The sequence below is a fragment of the Eschrichtius robustus genome, chromosome 2 (assembly GCF_028021215.1).
Source record: "Eschrichtius robustus isolate mEscRob2 chromosome 2, mEscRob2.pri, whole genome shotgun sequence".
Taxonomy (NCBI): Eukaryota; Metazoa; Chordata; class Mammalia; order Artiodactyla; family Eschrichtiidae; genus Eschrichtius; species Eschrichtius robustus.
The window spans coordinates 153,100,481-153,108,476 of record NC_090825.1 but is presented as its reverse complement, the minus strand read 5'-3'; the positions used below and the strand labels follow the sequence as shown (position 1 = coordinate 153,108,476).

At 40.1% G+C, this 7,996-nt stretch overlaps 1 pseudogene; it reads left to right on the top strand.

Annotated features, from left to right (window-relative positions):
- Positions 1–1,244: 1,244 nt before the first annotated feature.
- On the top strand, positions 1,245–4,383 carry LOC137758640 (UDP-N-acetylglucosamine--peptide N-acetylglucosaminyltransferase 110 kDa subunit pseudogene; annotated as a pseudogene).
- Positions 4,384–7,996: the final 3,613 nt, after the last annotated feature.

Sequence of the window (7,996 nt, the reverse complement as noted above, 5' to 3'; positions counted from 1 at the left end):
CCTGAGATGCTGGACTACTGTCCTCTGTTGTTTTCCCCAAACCCTTTGCAAATGATCTCTTGACTACAGTCTCCTTAATTACGGTACATTTGAGTGTGCCACCTTTCTCTTTCAGGGATTCTGACTTATACTGATAGGTAAGAAATGCCTGGGGGAGAGTTAAATTTGAGTCACCTGAGTAGAGGTGGTCATTGGAGCCGTGGCTATAAATGTGAATATCTTGGGAGACAGTGTAGAGAAGGAATGGGCCCTGAGGAACTCAAACATGTAATGGCTTTCAGAGGAGGATAATCTTGCAAAGGAATTGGAGAAGTAGCAACCAAAGTGAGGTGAAAAATCAGGGCAGTGTGTGTCATAGAAGTCAAAGGAGGCAAAGGGAAGAAAAAGAGCGTTGGTAGTCAAGATTATCAGTTGGTCCTGCAAAGTCATTGGATTTAGTGACTTATACCCTCGTGAATCTGTTACATATTTTCTGTGCTCCCTCTGAATAATGATTTAAATTTTTTTACATTAACTTATCTATAATTTATCTTAGGTAAATACAGTCAAATTTGTTTTAGAACGTATTTTAAGGTAAAAATTAACTACCCTTCCTTAACCATTATTCCAACATTATTTATGTTCTACTTTCTCTATTACCATTATTTCCTCCAACATTCACTGTTTCTAAAAATATAAAGAGATGTTTGAGCACTTTCTACTAGATGTTTAAGAGCTTTCTATTTGACTGTATCATAGTGGTTCAATGGTTGTCGCTTTAGCATTCATTTTAAAATTGATCCATTAGAACAAGTCTAACCTCTTAATTTTAATTTTCAGAATTCTATTATCAATAGCCCCATTTATTCTTCCAGATAAACTCTATATTTTTTTTAACATCTTTATTAGAGTATAATTGCTTTACTATGGTGTGTTAGTTTCTGCTTTATAACAAAGTGAATCAGTTATACATATACATATGTCCCCACATCTCTTCCCTCTTGCATCTCCAGATAAACTTTAGAACCATCTTATCAATTAAAAAAAACTTAAACTTCATTGTGATTTTTTCAAGACCGTGAGAGATAGATGGCCAACCAGAGTTCCTAAGGTTCAGTGTATGTAACTGCTGCCGCCGCTTAAGCCTGCCAAAGCAGTGGTACGGCTACTGCCCTTGTATTTGCTACCTCTAGAAACATTCTTGCCAGTAGTGGCAGCAGCGGGACTCAATTACCCTCTTTTCGCACTCCCTCCAGAAGCTCCAGATGGCGTCTTCCGTGGGCAACGTGGCCGACAGCACAGACCCAACGAAACGTATGCTTTCCTTCCAAGGGTTAGCAGAGTTGACACATCGAGCCTATCAGGCGGGAGATTTTGAGGCAGCTGAGAGACACTGCATGCAGCTCTGGAGACAAGAGCCAGACAATACTGGTGTACTTTTATTACTTTCATCTATACACTTCCGGTGTCGAAGGCTGGACGGATCTGCCCACTTTAGTACTCTGGCAATTAAAAAGAACCCTCTTCTGGCAGAAGCCTATTCGAATTTGGGGAATGTGTACAAGGAAAGCGGGCAGTTGCAGGAAGCAATCGAGCATTACCGGCATGCGTTGCGTCTCAAACCAGATTTCATCGATGGTTATATTAACCTGGCAGCCGCTTTGGTAGCAGCAGGCGACATGGAAGGGGCAGTACAAGCTTACGCCTCCGCTCTTCAGTACAATCCTGATCTGTACTGTGTTTGCAGTGACCTGGGGAACCTGCTCAAAGCCCTGGGTCGCTTGGAAGAAGCCAAGGCATGTTATTTGAAAGCAATTGAGACGCAACCGAACTTTGCAGTAGCTTGGAGTAACCTTGGCTGTGTTTTCAATGCACAAGGGGAGATTTGGCTTGCAATTCATCACTTTGAAAAGGCTGTCACCCATGACCCCAATTTTCTGGATGCTTATATCAATTTAGGAAATGTCTTCAAAGAGGCACGGATTTTTGAACGAGCTGTGGCAGCTTACCTTCGTGCCCTAAGCTTGAGTCCAAATCATGCAGTGGTACATGGCAGCCTGGCTTGTGTATACTATGAGCAAGGCCTGATAGATCTGGCAATAGACACCTACAGGCGAGCTATTGAATTGCAACCACACTTCCCGGACGCTTACTGCAACCTAGCCAACGCTCTCAAAGAGAAGGGCAGTGTTGCCGAAGCAGAAGATTGTTATAATACAGCTCTGTGGCTGTGTCCCACCCATGCAGACTCTCTGAATAACCTAGCCAATATCAAGCGAGAACAGGGAAACATTGAAGAGGCAGTTCGCTTGTATTGTAAAGCATTAGAAGTCTTCCCCGAGTTTGCTGCTGCCCATTCAAATTTAGCAAGTGTATTGCAGCAGCAGGGAAGAGTGCAGGAAGCTCTGATGCATTATAAGGAGGCTATTCGAATCAGTCCTACCTTTGCTGAGGCCTACTGTAATATGGGAAACACTCTTAACGGGGATGCAGGATGTTCAGGGAGCCTTGCAGTGTTATACACGTGCCATTCAGATTAACCCTGCATTTGCGGATGCCCACAGCAATCTGGCTTCCATTCACAAGGATTCAGGGAATATTCCAGAAGCAATTGCTTCTTATCGCACTGCTCTGAAGCTTCAACCTGACTTTCCTGACGCTTATTGTAATCTGGCTCATTGCCTGCAGATTGTCTGTGACTGGACAGACTATGATGAGCGCATGAAGAGGTTGGTCAGCGTTGTGGCTGACCAGTTAGAGAAGAACAGGTTGCCTTCTGTGCAGCCTCATCACAGCATGTTATATCCTCTTCCTCACGGCGTCAGGAAGGCTATTGCCGAGAGGCATGGGCACCTCTGCCTGGATAACATCAATGTCCTTCACAAACCACCGTATGAACATCCAAAGGACTTGAAGCTCAGTGATGGTCGACTGCGTGTAGGATACGTGAGTTCTGACTTTGGGAACCATCCTACTTCTCATCTTATGCAGTCTATTCCAGGCATGCACAATCGTGATAAATTTGAGGTATTCTGTTATGCCCTGAGCCCAGATGATGGCACAAACTTCCGAGCGAAGGTGATGGCAGAAGCCGATCATTTCGTTGATCTTTCTCAGATTCCATGCGATGGAAAAGCAGCTGATCGCATCCATCAAGATGGTATACACATCCTCGTAAATATGAATGGTTATACCAGGGGTGCTCGAAATGAACTCTTTGCTCTCAGGCCAGCTCCTATTCAGGCAATGTGGCTGGGGTACCCTGGGACTAGTGGCGCGCTTTTCATGGATTATATCATCACTGATCGGGAAACTTCACCTGCTGAAGTTGCTGAGCAGTATTCTGAGAAACTGGCTTATATGCCCCATACTTTCTTTATTGGTGATCATGCTAATATGTTCCCTCACCTGAAGAAAAAAGCAGTCATCGATTTTAAGTCCAATGGGCACATTTATGACAATCGAATTGTGCTAAATGGCATCGACCTCAAAGCATTTCTTGATAGTCTACCAGACGTGAAAATTGTCAAGATGAAATGTCCTGATGGAGGAGACAAAGCAGACAGCAGCAATATAGATCTTAATATGCCTGTCATTCCTATGAATACGACTGCAGAAGCAGTTATTGAAATGATTAACAGAGGACAAATTCAGATAACAATTAATGGATTCAGTATTAGCAATGGACTGGCAACTACCCAGATCAACAATAAGGCTGCCACTGGAGAGGAGGTTCCCCGTACCATTATTGTAACCACACGTTCTCAGTACGGGTTACCGGAAGATGCCATTGTGTACTGTAACTTTAATCAGCTATATAAAATTGACCCATCTACTTTGCAGATGTGGGCAAATATTCTGAAGCGTGTTCCCAATAGCGTACTGTGGCTGTTGCGTTTCCCAGCAGGAGAACCTAATATTCAACAGTACGCGCAAAATATGGGCCTTCCCCAGAACCGTATCATTTTTTCACCTGTTGCTCCTAAAGAGGAACATGTTCGGAGAGGCCAGCTGGCTGATGTCTGCTTGGACACTCCACTCTGTAATGGACACACCACAGGGATGGATGTCCTTTGGTCGGGGACACCCATGGTGACTATGCCAGGAGAGACTCTTGCTTCCCGAGTTGCAGCTTCCCAGCTCACCTGTTTAGGCTGTCTTGAGCTTATTGCTAAAAATAGACAAGAGTATGAAGACATAGCTGTGAAACTGGGAACTGATCTAGAATACCTGAAGAGAATTCGTGGCAAAGTCTGGAAGCAGAGAATATCTAGCCCTCTGTTCAACACCAAACAATACACACTGGAACTAGAGCGCCTCTATCTACAGATGTGGGAGCATTATGCAGCTGGCAACAAACCTGATCACATGATGAAGCCTGTTGACGTCACTGAGTCGGCCTAAATAATGACTGTGTGCGCAGGAGAATTACCCCTGTACCTGAGCCTCAACCTTCTGGGGGAAAGGGAACTAGATACGTTACTTTGTACTTACCTTTGTAGCAATATCATGTTGCAGATGGGTGACAGACAGTGATAACAGATAGCACAGCCAGACTTGCTTCCTGCATGATCATGACAGGGAGAGACACAAGAGATGGGAGACTGCTGTTCCACAAGGAGTCTCCGTAGAATTTTGCGGCAGCCAGGTGTTGCCCAAGTCTGGAAGGTCTGATCTCCCTTGGTCTTCCATGGGATGGGTGGTTAGTGTGGAGGGGAGATAGAGATTGCCCAGTCTTCTGAATTAAGTTTTTCTTTATATTTGGGGTATTGGAGCTATTAAAAATGTTTGGTTTCAGGTTTTATTCATGTGACGTGTATATGATTCTTTTGAGATAAGGTTTTAAGCTAAAATATTCCTTGTTTTAGTTTCTGAACTCTACAGACAAATGGGGACTTTGCTGGTGTAGTCTTTTTATAGGTTTTATAAACCACTTGAGCCTATATCAGTCATTTTAGTGTCTGACATGTTTGGAACTATCAGTGCTTTGTTGGTTTATGGCTTAAATTCTTTTTCTGGTCCGTTTCCTTCTTCCCTTCCCCCCACTTTAAACATTTTCCTGTAACTTGGCTAACAAAAAACCAAGTCTGATTCAAAACCTCCCAGAGTGTTTCTCTTAAACACATCATCTGGTGCCAAATGAAGATTCTTAGGAGTGATTATTAATTATGAAGGGCACAGTTGTGGTACTGTCACTGATGATAATAATAATGGATTTTTGGCCTAGAGTTTTGACCTATTGCACCAGTGTTTTACCGTTGACTGCCCCTCTGTGCTGCTTCCAAAAGTGATAGTGTGTGATCAGATTTTTACTTTCACTTCTAAAGTTTGTTCTTTTTTTTAAAGTGAGTCCTGTTCTTCCTTTTTCTTTCAGCAGCAATGAAATCCCAGGTAAGTACAAGTATTCAAATATTTGATCAGTAAGTCCCAGTTATCTCCAGTGCATTAAATAACTTTCATCAAAAAACATGGTATAGGTAAAAAGCTCTGGAGGACCAGCTATGTATATGATTATTATGCTTCAGACCTTCTAGGGTGTTACACATAATAACTTGTCTTCTGGACGTGGTCTTGAAGTCTATGGATTCAGCCTCAGTAGTAGCGAACTGCACTGCTACTTGGTTTGGAGTATAAATTAGACTTTAGCCCTCCTGGGGGTTGAGTTTTTGGTATTGAAAACCATAGGAATGAAATTATTGTATTTCAACAAAGGACTGAGGGCTTGAGGCTTAAACAAGCCAACATATGAATATATGTTTTTGTCTTGCTGTACTGCACATATGCTGTCTAGTAACAGATATTTTGTCTGCTAGTAGTGTTCTAGATTCTGTCTTTCCAAAGTGCTGAGGCAGTGCATCTATTCTGTAGTTGCAGCTGATGCCTGAATGTATCCTAGCTGACAAATGATTGATTAAGAAGCACTTGAATTTCGGAAAGATTTGTACTGTTAACCAAAATCTGAGCAAGGAGTCTCAAATGTAATTCTTAGCCAGAATTACATGTTAATGAACGACTTAACAGTGTAAATCAAGGAACATCAGTGTAGGGATTTCTTTTAATTTATTTTTTACCTGCTTGAAAGAATCAGTTAAAGGTTGCCAGCTTGGTTGCAGATGAACGGACGTTTGAAGTTCACCACACTACTTCATGTGGAATAGGAGAATAGACTTCCAGCGCCCTCAAGGCTGTGACCTTGCAGCCATTTTACATAGCACAGCAAGTAGCCGCTCTGGTTGAAGCTTTGCTTATTGTAACAGGCTTTTGTTTCCAGGTAACATGTCTGTGGAAGGCTTAATTCTGAATAGAGATATAGATATTACTGGAAACTAATTGTTTTTTCTATTATACTCTGCTTTATCAAAAAAGTAAAACATTTACATTGTGCTACAGAAATTCAGATGTTGTCTTGCAATCTTTAAACAATAAATGAATGATTTGCCCTGAAAAACAAAAAACAAAAAACTTCTTTGTGATTTTGTTTGGGATTATTTTAATCCTGTAAATTAAATTGGGAAGAAGTTAAATCTTTATTATATTGCCTTTTAGCCAGAAACTTGATAGATAGATAGATAAATCCATTTATCTTCAAATCTCATTTTTAACTCTAATAAAAGTGTAACCATTTTCTTCAAATAATATGTTAATATATTTTGTGAAGGTCGTTTCCAAACATTTTATATTTACATTCTTCTTTCTGATGTTTCTTAGATATTCTTTGCTACTCTTTCTCTGACTTTTTTTGGTATAATAGTAATATATGTTTCTGGTAGAAAAAAATGAGAAGAAATCAAGAAAAAAAACCCTAAGTATAATTCTAATAGTCAACACCCAGATTCCAGTACAGTTAACTTTTTGGTGTACTCACTCAACGCTTTTTCTATTCTTATGTATGTGTATTTTTATATTTCTTATGTAAATGAGGTATCATACTGTTCTGTAACTTCTTTCATCTGCTATACAAGGAACATCTCATGTCAGTGTATGCACTTCCTTGCTGGATGCTATTCTGTTATACAGATGTACCTTAATTTATTTAACCAGACCTTTACTGGGGACCTTTGTTGTTGTTTCTAACTTTCCAGCATGAAATCATTCTGTGATAAAGCTCTTTTTACCTCCTCAATTCCAAAGAGCCTTGACATTTTATTAAGTATCGGATATATACAAAAGAATATTTATAAAATAAATGTTTAAGGATAAAAAAAGTAACAATGACATGATCACTTGTGCACCTACTGTCCCATTTAAGACATAGAACATTTAAGCCCCTATGTGTCCCTCTCCAATCCCATCCTTCCTAATCATTCTATATATATATATATATGTGTGTGTGTGTGTGTGTGTGTGTGTGTGTATATACATATATATGTATGTATATATGATTTTTGCATGCTTTTGAACTTCATATGATTGGAATTTACCATATGGGTCTTTCTGGGACATACTTTTTCCACTTAATAACATGTTCCTGAGATGCATCCATGTTGTTGCAAATAACTACAGTTTATTCATGTTTATTTCTGTATAGTATTCAATTATATGAATATATCAGAATTTTACTCCATTCTACTGTTGGTGAATATCTTGGTTGTTTCTAGTTTTTGCTCTTACAGATATGCTACTATGAACATCTTGTACCTACCGCCCACTACATGTGTACAAGAGTTTCTCTAGGCCAAACATCAGAGAGTAGAATTGCTGAGTCAAAAGGCATGCATACCTTCAACCTAATAGATAATGCAAATTATCTTCCAAAATGGTTGAAATAAATTGACTCTCCCACAAACACTGTATAAGAATTCAGTGGTTCCACATCTCTAATTCTTGGTATTCCACATTGAAAAATTTCTGTCAAGCTGATGAGATTGAAATAATATGCCACTGTGGTTTTAATTTGCACTTCCCTGATTACAAATGAAGTTGAACATATTTTCATATGTTATTTTACCATTTGTGTTCTCTCTTCAGTGATATGCCCAGTCAAATCTTTTTCCCCTTTAGAATAAATTAGGTTGTA